The following is a 15,749-nucleotide window of genomic DNA, read 5'->3' on the forward strand; positions in this document are numbered from 1 at the left end:
AAAGTTCATCTTGCAAAAACGACAGCTCCCTTTGGCCACGGTCAAGTTGTTAATGGCTGAGTTGGCTGAGGGCACTGTGGGGATGTGGGCAGCGGGGGTGAGGATGGGGCAGGATCACGGCAGAGGGAGCAAGAAACTGGGAGCCCAATCAGCTGGAAGCAAAACTAGTAAATGCTTTGGAGGCCTCCTATTTCTCTTCATCCTCTCTCCTTTTCCTCTTCCCAGTTAGGATCCAGTCCTTGTATAGGTGCACCTAAGGATTAAATAAGCAACCAGCCTGAAGGGTATTAGGAGAAGGGTCTGGCATTCCAGAATATTCTGGGACCGCAAGGCTCCTTCCCCCAAATCGAAGGTAATGGGAGAGAGGACTTTTTCCCCCTCCCGATTCTCTTGGCATTCAAATTCTCCATTTCTCATGGTAGTCACGTGATCTTCCAACTTGGGGACTTTCCAGGACAGTTGCAGCTTTAAATATTTTATCCTATTGTCCTCATAAGTACTTGTGAGGCCACATGCTCTGATTTTATTATGGAAAAAAACTGTAAGTACAATCCTAGCTCAGAGCACTTCCTGTTCGGCTGAGTCCACATAATTCTTGCTCTTCCCTGGCACCTCGATATAGTGGCATTTGAGTGATTTGCTGGACTCTCAGCTGAGGGAGATAGCTTGCAGATAGGTGTAAAAGCGAAAAAATGGTGACCTCCCTGCTTTCTTTGCCATAGGTTGATTCTTTAAATTCTTAAAAATTTATTTTCGGCCAGCGCCGCAGCTCACTAGGCTAATCCTCTGCCTTGCGGTGCCAGCACACCGGGTTCTAGTCCCGGTCAGGGCGCCGGATTCTGTCCCGGTTGCCCCTCTTCCAGGCCAGCTCTCTGCTGTGGCCAGGGAGTGCAGTGGAGGATGGCCCAAGTGCTTGGGCCCTGCACCCCAATGGGAGACCAGGAGAAGCACCTGGCTCCTGCCATCGGATCAGCGCGGTGCGCCGGCTGCGGCGGCCGTTGGAGGGTGAACCAACGGCAAAAGGAAGACCTTTCTCTCTGTCTCTCTCTCTCTCACTGTCCACTCTGCCTGTCAAAAAATAAATAAATTTAAAAAATTTATTTTCATTGTATTTGAAAGACAGGCACACATACTGATGGAGATGGAGACGGGGACAGAGACAGAGATCTTCCATCTGCTGGTTCATTCCCCAGATGTCTACAATAGCCTAGGCTGGGCTAGTCAAACCAGGGGCACTGATCTCCCATGTGGGTGTGAGGACCCAAGTACCTGAGCCATCTTCTGCTGCCTCCCAGAGGGTGCATTAGCAGGAAGCTGGAACTGGAAGCGGAGGCAGAGCCAGAATTCACACCCCAGGGATGCAGGCATCCTAGGTGGGCATCTCAACTGCTGCACCAGACACCTTCCCTCTGGAGTAGCTTGATTCTTTTATTTTTTAAGAAAACATTTATTTAATAAATATAAATTTCGAAAGTACAACTTCTGGGTTTTAGCAGTTTCCCTCCCATAACCACCCTCCCACCCACAAACCATCCCATCTCCTTCTACCTCTCCCATCCCATTCTTCATTAAAATTCATTTTTAATTATCTTTATATACAGAAGATCAACTTGGTATATACTAAGTAAATATTTTAACAGATTGCACCCACACAGACACACAAAGTGTAAAGTACGGTTTGGGCTGGCACTGTGGCTCAATAGGCTAATCCGCCTGCGGTGCTGGCACACCGGGTTCTAGTCCCGGTCAGGGCGCTGGATTCTGTCCCGGTTGCCCCTCTTCCAGGCCAGCTCTCTGCTGTGGCCAGGGAAGTGCAGTGGAGGATGGCCCAGGTGCATGGGCCCTGCACCCCATGGGAGACCAGGAGAAGCACCTGGCTCCTGCCTTGAGATCAGTGCGATGCGCCGGCTGCAGCACACCCGCTGCGGCGGTCGTTGGGGTGTGAACCAACGGCAAAAGGAAGACCTTTCTCTCCCTCTCTCTCTCACTGTCCACTCTGCCTATCAAAAAATAAAAATAAAGTACTGTTTGAAGACTAGTTTTACCATTAATTCTCATAGTACAACACATTAAGGACAGAGATCCTCCATGGGGAGTAAGTGCACAGTGCCACCCGTTGTTGATTTCACAATTGACACTCTTATTTATGATGTCGGTGATCACCTGAGGCTCTTGTAATGAGCTGCCAAAGCTATGGAAGCCTCTTGAATTCACAAACTCCGACCTTATTTAGACAAGGCCATAGTCAAAGTGGAAGTTCTCTCTTCCCTTCAGATTAAGGTACCTCCTTCTTTGATGGCCCCTTCTTTCCACTGGGCTCTCACTCAGAGATCTTTCATTTAGGTCATTTTTTGCCACAGTGTCTTGGCTTTCCATGCCTAAGAAATTCTCCTGGGCTTTTTAGCTGGATCTGAATACTTTAAGGGCTGATTCTGAGGCCAGAGAATAACTTGATTCTTAAGCCCCCAAAAAATTTATGCAAAAACCTACCCTCTTCATCAACAAAGACTAAGAATTGCTTCCACCTTTATGCCTCCAAGGGCACTCTGTGGCCATGAGAGAAAAGTTTCCAGTGGCCAAGGCTGTGCATAGCTGGTTAAGCCAATGCCTGAGCCACTGGCATCCCATATGGGTGAGGATTTGAGTCCCAGCTGCTCTACTTCCAATTAGGCTTCCTGCTAATGCACCTGGGAAAACAGCAGAAGATGGCCCAGGTCCTTGGGCCCCTGTCACCCACATGGGAGATGCAGAAGAAGTTCCTTGTTCCTAGCTTTGGACTGGCCCAGCTCCAGTTGTTGAGCCATCTGGAGAGTGAACCAGCAGGTGGAAAATCTTTATTTGTAACACTGCCTTTCAAATAAACAAATGAAATCTTGCTTCTCATTTGTCATAATCCTCTCCTACTAGTCCCTGATAACAATTATCTCTTTTTAAATATTTATTTATTTATTTGAAAGGCAGAGAGAGAAAGAGGGAGAGTTATCTTTCATCCACTGGTTCACTCACCAAGCGCCAGGCAGAAGCTAAGAACCCAGGACACCATCCTGGTAGCAGGGGCCCAAGCAGCTGGGCCATCATCTGCTGCCTTCCCAGGAGCATTAGCAGAGAGCGGAATGGAAGCAGAGGAGCTGGGACTTGAACTGGTGCTCAAAAATGGGATGCTGGAGTTGCAAGCAGCAGCCCAATCAGCTGTGCCACAATGGTGGCCCCACAAATTCTCTTAAACAGGCAACGGAGTCTTTGATTCCATTAGGAGAGATGAAGGCCACTGGCTTCTTCGTCCCAGGGCACTGCCCACCCACCCCCACACACGAGAGGCCCTAACACACTGTTAGATCATGAAATCAATTGAATGGGTCCTGACTTTTGGAAAAATCCCAAAATAATTATGTATGCCATGTGAATGCAAGAATATATAGAAGTACTGCATGTTATATATAAGCTGCTAGGTAGTTTATAAATTATCACATGTATGATGCAAATAGAAGAACATACATGCTAGAAGAAGGAAAGGAAGAGAACGGAACACAGCACCTGCTTGGGATGAGCATTGCTTGGAAACTATCATTTCTGTTTTCCCTCCTGATATGCAGATGCGTCCTCTGTCGCTCTGTAAAATGTCTTTTGTCCTAGGGGTCCCAGTTTAAAAAGTTTGAGACCACCTCTCCTAGTTGCTTCTCAGAGCTGCCCCCTTGCAAGCCCGTTCCTCAGGGAAGGAGAACAGGGTCGCAGAGTTCTGTGCGGCAGCTGGGGAGGAGCCAGGACAGAGAGGAGAAAGGGAGGCAGCCTGTCTGTGGCCAGAAGCCCGCTTCCTGTCCCCTTCACACTGAGTGCCGACAGCACACAGGCCTCTGCCAAGCGTCTTACATGCGTTATCTCTTTCAGGTCTCACCACACCCATTAAAGGAAATAAGTACTGCTGTCCCCATTTTATAGATGAGGCAACAGAGGCTCACGGGCCTGACGTCACCCTGCTCGTACCTTGCAGACAGAGCTTAGTCTCACACTCAGGTTTGCTTAATTCTCCAGCCCATGCTCACCACAGTCACAGTAAGACAGGTTCCCTTTGGCCTGCAAAAGGTGCTGACCCAGTGACAGGGGTCCAGATCCGCCGGCCGCAGGCCCTGCTGTGGGTGCAGGGCGGGCAGCAGCCCAGGTCTTGCATCCCAGGGCCGGGGGCTGGTGGCTGTGAGGGCGGCAGCCCTTCCCCAGCCCTGCTGCCTGCTTTGCCATCGCAGAATGCGCTGCTAATTATAGCCAAACACAATGAGCAATCACAGCCGCCGTGGCTGAGCTCTGGGTGAGCTCTCTCGTTAGAGGTCTGGCAGCCTTTTCATTCCGACTTCCCAGCAGCCTGGAGGCGGTGGCGCTGGCAGGAGCTCTGGGCTCAGCTGCCCCCACCCCTTTGCACCCCCTCTCCTTCATGCCTGGGCGGCCAGATGCAACCAGTGTTGTAGTTACTTAGCCCCTACTGTGTGCAGGCTCTGCGCTAGGTCTTTGTTCTTGCCTTCAGTGAGTTCCTGGTCTTCCCAGGAGTCTCCCGATTGGAATCAGAAGCGCCAGGCCCGGTGGAGCGTGGTGGTCAGGAGCCAGGCTTTAAGCAGCGGGCGTCCTTGGTCCCTTCGCTCTGTGGTCTCTGCCTGTTTATCGGCCGTCATCAACAGTGCGGGGGCACGGGGGTTCGCTGGAGTGGACGCTCTCTGGTGGGTCCTTTTCCTTGAGGAACCCCCACAGCTTCCCCAGCACAAGGCCTGCCCAGAGAAGCAGAGCAGGACACACATGAGGTGTCTTCAAAAAGCCCATAGGAGGCCGGCGCTGTGGAGCAGTGGGCTAAGCCCCCGCCTGTGGTGCCGGCATCCCATATGAATGCAGGTTCAAGTCCCAGCTGCTCCTCTTCCAGTCCAGCTCTCTTCTATAGCCTGGGAAAGCAGTGGAGGATGGCCCAAATCCTTGGGCCCCTGCACCTGCGTGGGAGACTGGGAAGAAGATCCTGGCTCCTGGCTTCAGATCGGTGCAGCTCCGGCTGTCACGGCCATTTGGGGAGTGAACCAGCGAATGGAAGAACTCTCTCTCTCTGCACCTCTATCTGTAACTCTACCCCTAAAAAAATAAATAAAAATAGATAAATTTCATCTTTTTTTAAAGCTCATAGGAAATGCATCTGATCTCTTAATTCCATTTTCCACAGGCTTTTTGAGTGCCTCTGTGGGATGGTTGAGTGAGGGCTGGGAGCCGTGTGACAGGGCGCCTGGCCCCCATGTTCCAGGAGCACAGTGACCAACAGCGCCTTGGCCCAGGACTGAGGCATCTCCAGGACATGGGACTTTCAGTTTCAGAACTGGACCAGGGGCCGGTGCCGCGCCTCACTTGGCTAATCCTCTGCCTGCAGCGCCAGCACCCCAGGTTCTAGTCCTGGTTGGGGCACCGGATTCTGTCCCGGTTGCCCCTCTTCCAGTCCAGCTCTCTGCTGTGGCCCAGGAGGGCAGTGGAGGATGGCCCAAGTCCTTAGGCCCTGCACCTGCATGGGAGACCAGGAGAAGCACCTGGCTCCTGGCTTCGGATCGGCGCAGCGCTGGCCATAGCGGACATTTGTGGGGTGAACCAACGGAAGGAGGACCTTTCTCCCTGTCTCTCTCTCTCACTGTCTAACTCTGCCTGTCAAAAAAAAAAAAAAAAAAAAACTGGACCAGGGGCCACCTACTGAGGGTTTGTCATGAGCAAACCCACCTGGGCTGAGAGGGCAAAGGGGAGTCGTAGGGTTTTTTTCCACCTGCAAAATAGGAAGCCCCGGATTCAGGAGAGAGCAGAGGCCTGTGGGAAGGCAGTTCTTAAATACAGTAACGAACACAATAATGAAAAAAGTGCAAATTCACTGGTGATATCCAAATACAAACTAAAGGAATTTGCTTGCTCTTTGTCAAAGATGTAAAAATATATACCCAGGAAACTAAGCACTTTGATTCATTTGCTGGCAGAAATAGAAACCATTTAATCTTTCTGAAAGGATATTTGCTTTCAAGTTTTGTTTGTTTGTTTTAAGATGGCTGTGCACTCTGACCAAAATAATTCCCATCTTCAGAGTTTGACCTTCAGAGAATAATCTGAGATAAGATTAGAGTTTTGGGTACTATGTAATGATGCTCATTTTTGTTCATGACAGCTTCATAATAAAGTCAAAGTATAAGCAATCTAAAATTTACTCTTGGGAGGTCAAATAAAAAAAATGCATTTCTCTCCATTTTTAAACAAAGCAAATCAACTTTCCTTTGGTTCCATCCTCAACTTCCAGTTTATGCCCCACAGCCTACATTTTAGATTCAAGGAATCTTCTCCCAAACATCAGTGTTGCCAGTGGTTCTCAGAATGTTTTTCTAGTTCCTCTGAGTCTGCACCACTCACGTGAGGCATGCGCTGTTCCACGCCTGGGTGCAGTGACTCAGGTCAGAGCCGTCTCACTGCAAACAACGCAAACCGACACAGGCTACCCGAGAAGCAACACAGAACAGCGGCAGATATCGCTGGGCGTGAGAGATCCAGGTTCAGCCTGAGAGGGCTCAGAGCTCTGGGTCAGCCACCCCTTCAGTGGATAAACTTCTTTTTCTCTCTTTAATCCAAGTCTGAGTTTGAGTTCCTAATTCTTTTCCTTACTGGCTGTGTGCCCACGGAAATGTTTCTTAAACTCTCTCTACCTGAGTGGCTTCTTCTGCACCTAGGGATGCCCCTGGCTTTTGTCACATAGAAGTCACTCCGTGGCAGGCTGTGGCACAACTGAAAACACGGGTGAGGTTGCAGCTGAGCCACTGGTGCCTCGGGTGCAGACGGCATCTCTCAGGCCCTGGTCTCCCGTGGACTCCTGGCCTCTCTCCCTTGACCTGAAGTCTCCCTGCCCTGCCTCTGTGATTGCAAATCCACCTGGCCTCTTACCAAAATCAGCTCACTGAATTGAGGGGGTAGGGGCAGCCCCTGACCACAAGCCTCCTGAGAGGGCTGGGGCATGGTGGCACAGCAGGCTAAGCCGCCGCCTATGGTGCCAGCCCAAGTCCCAGCTGCTCCATTTCCAATCCAGGTCCCTGCTAAAGCAGCAGATGGTGGGCCCGGTATTTGGGCCCCTGCCGCTCACGGGGGTGGGAGACCCAGATGGAGTTCCTGGTTCCTGGCTTTGGCCTGGCTCAACCTTCACCATTGGGGCCATTTGTGGAGCAAAGCAGCTGATGGAAGATTTCTCTCTCTGTCTCTCCTTCTCTCTTCCTGTCACTTTGCTGTTCAAATAAATAAGTAAATCTTTAAAAATAAAATGAGGCTCATGATGTCATTTATTTCCCCTATAGATAACATCTTTTTGAAAAGTATTTATTTATTTTAAAGATTTATTTACTTGAAAGGCAGAGCAACAGAGATAGAGGAAGAAACAAAAATATTCCGTTTGCTGGTTCACTTCCCAAATGCCCACAACAGCCTGGGCTGGGCCAGGCTGAAGCTGGGAGCCGGGAACTCCATCTGGGTCTCCCACATAGGAGTCAGGAATCCAGGTACTTGGGTCATCATTTGCTGCCTTTATAGGTGCATTATCAGGAAACAGCATTTGAAGCAAAGAAGCCAGGACTTGAACTGGCACTCTGATATAGGATGTGGGCATCTTAAGTGTTGGCTTAACCTGCTGTACCACAATGCCTGCTCCAATAGCTTTATATATATATATATATATATATAAAAGATTTATTCATTCATTTGAAAGTCAGAGTTACACAGAGAGAGGAGAGGCAGAGAGAGAGAGAGAGGTCTTCCATCTGATGGTTCACTCTTCAACTGGCCGCAACGGCCAGAGCTGGATTGGAAGTGGAGCAGCCGAGTCTTCAACCGGCACCCATATGGGATGCGGGTGCTTCAGGCCAGGGCATTAACCCACTGTGTCACAGCGCCGGCCCCAGCTTTTTTATTTTTAAAAAGATTTATTTGTTGGCCAGCACCACGGCTCAATAGGCTAATCCTCTGCCTGCGGTGCCGGCACACCGGGTTCTAGTCCCACTCGGGGCGCCGGATTCTGTCCCAGTTGCCCCTCTTCCAGGACAGCTCTCTGCTGTGGCCTGGGAAGGCAGTGGAGGATGGCCCAGGTCCTTGGGCCCCGCACCCCATGGGAGACCAGGAAAAGCACCTGGCTCCTGGCTTCGGATCAGCGTGGTGTGCCTGCCGCAGCGTGCTGGCCACAGTGGCCATTGGGGTGTGAACCAATGGAAAAGGAAGACCTTTCTCTCTGTCTCTCTCTTTCACTGTCCACTCTGCCTGTAAAAAAAAAAAAAAAAAAAAAAAGAGATTTATTTGTTTACTAAAAGGGGGAGGGGGAGAAGGGAGAGAAGAGAGAGAGAAAGAGAGAGAGAGAGAGGAGAGAGAGAGAGCACTTCCACCCCTGGTTCACTTCCCAAATGCTCACAACATCTAGGCTAAAGCCAGGATACAGGAACTCCATCTGGGTCTCCCCCATGGGTGGTAGGAACCCAAGCACTTGGGCCATCATCCTCTGCCTTCCAGACACATTAGTGGGAAGCTGGATCAGAAGTGCAGGGTGGGGGAACTCAAACCAGGCACTCCACTATGGTCTGCATCCCAAATGGTGGCTTCATTAGTTGCTCCCCAACATCAACCTCTTATAGATCACATCTTGATGTTTGGTCTTGAGTGTTTCTCAAGGAATTACAGGTGACAAGCAAGAAGTGTCTACCATCTGACTGGCTGAAGCCCACCTTGCTATCGTCAACTTTCCCATGAGATCATTGACAATCAAAGGAGGGCCAGAGCGCTGTGAGCAGCCTGGGATTGCACGGGCACTGAACACGAGCCTCTCTGCCCCAGCTTCATCGCCAGCCCCTGCTAGTCCCTTGAGGAGCCCAGGAATCGAGTGATGCCTGCCTGGTTCCTGACTGCACTTTTCAATATTTTTTTTGACAGGTAGAGTTAGACAGTGAGATAGAGAGACAGAGAGAAAGGTCTTCCTTCCATTGGAATGGCCCCAAATGGCCGCTACAGCTGGTGCGCTGTACCGATCCGAAGCCAGGAGCCAGGTGCTTCCTACTGGTCTCCCATGCGGGTGCAGGGCCCAAGCACTTGGGCCATCCTCCACTGCACTCTCGGGCCACAGCAGAGAGCTGGCCTGGAAGAGGGGCAACCGGGACAGAATCCGACGCCCCAACCAGGACTAGAACCTGGAGTGCTGGCGCCGCAGGCGGAGGATTAGCCTAGTGAGCCGCTGCGCCGGCCATCCGCACTTTTCAATTAGCGTCTACTTTCTTCCACCACCTGATGGCTGTGTTTGACTTGTGCATCAGGAGAGAGCACCTACGTCAGGGGATTCTACAACAGGGCTGCAGCGGGCCTATGTCTGCCAGTGTCCTGCAGGAACTCAGAGAACTATTGTGTGGTCTGGGCCAAAGCCTGCTAAAATCAATCAACCAATCAATCAATGCTTATGCTAGATCCTGACACATATCTAGAACCATGGAGTTTTTTAGTGATAGGACCATCCTCTGTTGTTCCAATAGAGCCTCTCTTAACTACAGCTGAGTTTACAGGAATGAGATGACTCAGGGTGAGGCCCCTAGAGAGTTTAGGGTGGGACCTCTGTTAGAAGAAAGGGGTGGGGGCTTTCAGACTTGCTCTAAGGAGAGCAGAGAGCTGGAGGTTGAGTCACGAAAACTTCTTTAAAGATTTATTTTATGTATTTGAAAGACAGAGTTACAGAGAGAGAGAGAGAGAGAGATCCTCCATCTGCTGGTTCACACCCCAAATGGCCGCAATGGCTGGAGCTGAGCTGATCCGAAGCCAGGAGCCAGGACCTTCTTCCAGGTCTCTCACATGGGTGCAGGACCCCAAGGACTTGAGCCATCTCTGCTGCTTTCCCAGGCGCATTAGCAGGGAGCTGGATCAGAAGTGGAGCAGCTGAGACTCAAGTTGTCGCCCATATGGACTGCCAGTGCTGCAGGGCAGGGCTTTAACCTGCTGTGAAACAGAGTCGGCCCTACAAAACTTTTTTTTTTTAATTTTATTTATTTTATTTGAGAGTTAGAGTTACAGACAGTGAGAGGGAGAGACAGAGAGAAAGGTCTTCCCTCCGTTGGTTCGTTTTCCAAATGGCAGCAACGGCTGGAGCTGCACTGATCCGAAGCCAGGAGCCAGGTGCTTCCTCCCAATCTCCCACGTGGGTGCAGGGGCCCAAGGACTTGGGCCATCCTCCACTGCTTTCCCAGGCCATAGCAGAGAGCTGGACTGAAAGAGGGTCAGCCGGGATCAGAACCGGTGCCCATATGGGATGCCAGCGCCACAGGTGGAGGATTAACCCACTGTGCCACAGCGCTGGGCCCCCACAAAAACTGTTGAACACAAAGATTTGAAGAGATTCTGCGTTAGCCTGTGGGAGGGTGGAGCACTCCAGCCTTCATGGGCAGATGCTTTCAATTCAGGGCCTGTGCCTTTCTTGCCCTGTGTACCTCTTCATCTGGCTGTTTATTTGCTTCCTTTCTGATTGGCCAACCAACACGTTGTCGCTCCCCGTCTTCGTGGAGGAACGACACAGGACCCTGCGCTGTTCTTTTGTCTGCTCAGCCCTCCCCGGGTTTGCTGCTGGTTCTTCCCGGGTTGGCTACCGACCCTTCCACCTCCGTGGAAGGGCGGTTCCCCCTAGCCACTTTCCCCACTTCCACGGGGGAGCGGCATACCGCCGGCCGGCTCTCTCGGGGGCTGCACAGGTGCTCCTTCAGATAGATGTTCCCCTTAGATGTTCCTGGTGCATGTTGGCTCTCTCCTCCTTTATAGTCCTCTTCCACCAATCCCAACTCTGCTACCCACATGCCGAGTACGCTGCTCTCCTGCAATCAGGAGCAGGTCCTGCTGTTTATTGGTCGAACTGGAGGCAGCTGTGTAGAAGCTGTTTCCTCCTCTCCCAGCGCCATATTGTGGGAGAGCAGATGCATAGAATAAGTCTTAATTCCAGTAACTTAGTCTAGTCCAAGTTGCTCCCCACACACGTCACTTTAGAAACTTACTAACCTTAGGGGGAACCCCTAACTTTGCAGTCATCTGGGCTGAAGTGTGGGGAGCCTGGTACCCCATCTGCAGATGGCATTGGAAAGGGAGGCATTCTTATGGGACCGAGTCCTTTAAGCTGTGGGATCTGACACTAACTTCAGGTGTCAGATAGCACTCCATGTGTCTCAGTCCAGCAAGCCCTAACTTTTAGCCCAGGCCTATGAGAGGCAGGCCGTCATCATCCACTTCTGTGCGTGTGCTCGGTCCTCTGCTCCCACCTCCAACAGGCTTTCTCAGAGCCGCATTCCTGGCTCCTTAAAGGTTACTCCAGTGGAGATCCCTGACCCACAAACTCACGCGTTAGGACCTGGGCTGTCACTCTGTGCCCCCTCGGTCCTCCCCCTAAGGCAGTCATCTGCTTTCCCCCATCATTCCCTCATTCATTAGAGACCTGAGCACCTGGCTCGCTCTCTCTCCATCACTACCTTTGGCACAGTTTCTGGCCCCTTCAATGTCTATTAGATGGCCCCTCCAACACTCCGCCTCTCAGCTAATTAACTTTATTGCCACTGGTGATTTTTTCCTTCTCGCTCACCTCGGAGTCATCTACTCCCATCATTTTATTTGGGCTCTTGTCACTGTTAATGACACCATATCCAAAACCTCCATCTCAAGCAGCTCTCTGACCACCACTGCCTATCTGCTCAGCTCCCTTCCCCTGGTGCTCCCACTCCTGCACTCTCCACCCACCGGGAGCTGCCTTCCATTCATTGATCATCCAGCCATTCATTCATTCCTCCATGCCAGCAGCTCCCTCGCTTCTTGGCTTGGAGTACACGGTCCATCCCAGTCAGTATCCTAACATATACTCTCGGCTCTTGTAGTGATGTTCAACTATTTCTGCAAGTGGTTTTTAGTATTTATTTATTTATTTATTTGAAAGGTAGAGTTACACACAGAGAGAAGGTAAGGCAGAAAGAGAGAGAGAGAGAGAGAGTCTTCCATCTGTTGGTTCACTCCTCAAATGGCTGCAACAGCTGGATCTGTGCCAATCCAAAGCCAGGAGCCAGGAGCTTCTTCCAGGTCTCCCACGTGGGTTCAGGGACCCAAGGGCTTGGGCCATCTTCCACTGCTTTCCCAGGCCATAGCAGAGAGCTGGATCAGAAGTGGAGCAGCCGGGACTCAAATCGTGCCCATATGGGATGCCAGCACTGCAGATGGTGGCTTTATCTGCTACGCCACAACACCAGCCCCTGCAAGTTCTTTGAAACTTGAATTGATCTACTCTGTTGTCACAACAAAATACCATAGGCTGAGTGGCTTAAGCAACACAAATGCATTGTGTTGTAAGATCACAGTGTAAGATCAAGGTTCAGGCCCACTTGGTTTCTGGTGAGGACTGTCTTCCTGGCTTGTAGACCGCAACCTCTTCTTGTGTCCTCTCATGGCTTTTCCTTGGTGCACACACATACACACACACAGAGTTAACAAGTTGTCTCGTGTCTTTTCTTATGAAGATGTTAATCCTATTGGATCAGAGCCTCACCCTTAGGATCTCATCTAACCTTAGTTACACAAGGACATCTCAGTGGTCCCGCAAGATTACATTTCTTAGTGTCATTGTAGCCATTTTTGTTTGTGTAACTACACTCTGTGGTGTTCACAAAATGACAAAATCACCTAAAAACGCATTTCTCAGCATGTGCCTCTGCTATTAAGCAACTTACAACTGTGCTTTCTTAGAGGCCCCACCTCCAAATACAGATACACTAGGGTTAGGGCTCCGTACATGGACCTGAGGGTGACACAAGCTCTCAGCCCACGGCAACACTCCTCCCTTCAAAAGGTGGGGTCCAGTCAACCCTCCCCTTGAATGTGGGCTGTCCTTAGGGACTCGCTTCTAACCAGTGACTTCTCGGTCTGCACCAGAAAGAGTGGTATCGGCCTGGCTCTCCCCCTCGGCTTGCTAGCCCGGGGAGAAGCGAGCTGTGGTGCCGGGGCACTCCAGCAGCCTGTGCAGGGGCCACTGAGGGAGGAACTGAGGCTGTCGCCTCGCCATACGAGTGCACCATCCTGGCAGCAGACCCTGCAGCGCAGGCAAACTGGATGGCTGCAGCCCCACCTGACATCTTTAAAAAAATCAGCAATAAAATATACTTTTATTTACTTTGTTGAGACAGAGGATTATAAAAAGTTATTGCTCAAGTAGAAAACAGACAAATAGAAAGAGGTGTTAGAAGTCCGGTTACCTTGGCGGTTTTTAAACTAAGAAAAAGGGCATAATGTTCTCATGCGACACACACTTTTGGTCCTTTAAATAACCGTGGTGACAACGAGCAGAAAGACTCGTGATCATATAAAACACCAACATCCAGCTGGCACCGCGGCTCACTAGGCTAATCCTCCGCTTTGCGGCACCGGCACACCGGGTTCTAGTCCCGGTCGGGGCGCCGGATTCTGTCCTGGTTGCCCCTCTTCCAGGCCAGCTCTCTGCTGTGGCCTGGGAAGGCAGTGGAGGATGGCACAAGTGCCTGGGCCCTGCACCCCATGGGAGACCAAGAGAAGCACCTGGCTCCTGGCTTCAGATCAACGCGATGCGCTGGCCACAGTGCACCAGCCGCGGTGGCCATTGGAGGGTGAACCAACGGCAAAGGAAGACCTTTCTCTCTGTCTCTCTCTCTCACTGTCCACTCTGCCTGTAAAAACAAACAAACAAACAAACAAAAAAACAACAACAACAACAACAACAACAAAAAACAACATCCAAGTGGTGCCTCCGGAGAGAAACTCCTCAAGCATTCAAGCATTTGATGGCGCACCGAGGGAGCCAAGGCAGAGAGGCGTGCCTTAGGTGGGCATGGATCCTGGCCTCAGGATCTCGCCAGCAACACCCACCCCCTACCCCGCGCGCGCTTGTGCGCTGCTGACCTCATCGGACCTGACGCAGTCTGGTGATGGACTGCGAGCTAGAGCCCAGCCATGCGCTTCCCAATTCCAAACCCTGACTCACAGAACCTAAGAAAGCAACAAGTGCTGATTGCTTTAAGCCACAGTGTTGCGGTAATTGGTCTCTCAGCTACAGATAAAACACAAGACCATCCTGACCTTCCTTCTCCCCAGCCTACGGGCCTGGCAAAGCCTAAACACTGGTCACATCTGGCTTTCAGGCCTGCATGCACTCCCGCTGCTGAATGTAGCTGGAGGAAGACACACCGAAGAGCTCCTTTGAAGTTCATGGCCAGGAAAGCCGGGAGGATCATCCCGCTGCCCGGCGATCCTGCCTTTTCCCCACTCTCCTTGTGCTACCGGCCTCACACCTGCTGCTGTCTCAGGTCTCTGGGCTTCTCACTTCCAGCTGATGATATTATTATTTTTTTCCCACTGAGAAAAAAGAAGAAATCAGAAAAAAACAATTTCTCATCCTCCCACCACCAAAATACCGACCTCTAGCAGTCAGGCCCACGGTCCGGCCTTCCCCCATCCCTCCTCTTGCGATGAACGGGTCACCAGGGCCGTCCTGCGTCTGTCTGAGGCTAGACCCTCCCTTTGCACAATGGATCCTTTCCCCTGTTGCTGATTAAAAGACGCCAGCTCCAGCAGCTAGCCGCTCTCTCATGCACGTCATCAAATTTTCCCGTGCTACGGAACCATTCTCATCAGCATACTAATGGGACAGAATCACGCTCATCTTCAAAGAATAAAGAACCCTGGCCTCACACCCACCTCCAGCGACTTCCATGTCTGTCTCCTGACCATGCACAGCAAATTGTCCATCCCGTTCTATTTCCTCACCTCCTGCATTCCAATCAGGCTTTTGTCCCTGCTCCGATGCTAAGATCGCACTTACCAGAGTCACCGATTCCTTCAGTGGTCAAGTCTCCATCGCTGTTGGGCAGCATCTTCAGTCACTGGGTTGCTCCGTTCTGCTGCAGGTGCTCCCGGGCCTCCTCCGCAGTCCTCCCCTCTTCCTCCTTCTGCACTGGCTGATCCTTTTCCATTTTCTCTTTCACACTCACGCTTCCCTTTTGCACAACCTCTGAGCCTGGAATGCCCTCGGGCACAGTTCTTGACTTCCTCTGCTCCCCTTTTCTGTCCCCCTCTGTTGGATCCCCTCCCCCTCTCCTCACTCTCCTTCCTCCCGCCCTGTGGCTTTGGACATCTGCTGGGCCAGGACACTCCCTCTTGTAACTTCACTCCAGGGTCTCCTCCCCGGGCTCAGCTTGAACACAGATGCATTTTGTTCTCAGCGTCCTCGCTCTCTGGCACGTCTCTCCGCACTTCTCGTGGGTTTTCTTTCCTCCCTTGACAGCCAGGTCCACACTCCAGGGCACCTGATAGGATGAAAACATTGCCAGAGAGAAAATGAATCCAGGGGTCGTGCTGTGGCGGAGCAGGTAAAGCTGCCGCCTGCAGTGCTGGCATCCCATATGGGTGCTGGTTCGAGACCCGCTGCTCCACTTCCAATCCAGCTCTCGGCTGTGGCCTGGGAAAGCAGTGGAAGATGGCCCAAGTCCTTGGGCCCCTGCACCCACGTGGGAGACCTGGAGGAAGCTCCTGGCTCCTGGCTTTGGATCGGCGCAGCTCCGGCCGTTGTGGCCAATTGGGAAGTGAACCGTCGAACGAAGATCTTTCTCTCTCTCTCTCTGCCCCTACATCTCCTTGTATAACTCTGACTTTCAAATAAATAAATAAATCTTTAAAAAATAACTCTTTAAAAAAAAAAAAAGGAAAAA

The 15,749-nt window shown here is 51.3% G+C and overlaps 1 long non-coding RNA gene across 1 annotated transcript in view; it reads right to left on the bottom strand.

Moving 5' to 3' along the window:
* Positions 1–1,571: 1,571 nt before the first annotated feature.
* The window catches only part of LOC149121171 (uncharacterized), a 41,759-nt gene continuing 27,581 nt past the window's right edge, over positions 1,572–15,749 (bottom strand). Inside the window, exons 2-3 of the long non-coding RNA XR_016224428.1 lie at positions 14,864–15,347; positions 1,572–5,100 (exon numbers count right to left, since the gene is read on the bottom strand). This is a non-coding gene — a long non-coding RNA (uncharacterized LOC149121171). The remainder of the gene's footprint in view (positions 5,101–14,863; positions 15,348–15,749) is intronic.

The sequence above is a fragment of the Oryctolagus cuniculus genome, chromosome 17, assembly GCF_051225735.1.
Source record: "Oryctolagus cuniculus isolate XC-2025 breed Fujian yellow rabbit chromosome 17, ASM5122573v1, whole genome shotgun sequence".
NCBI lineage: Eukaryota > Metazoa > Chordata > Mammalia > Lagomorpha > Leporidae > Oryctolagus > Oryctolagus cuniculus.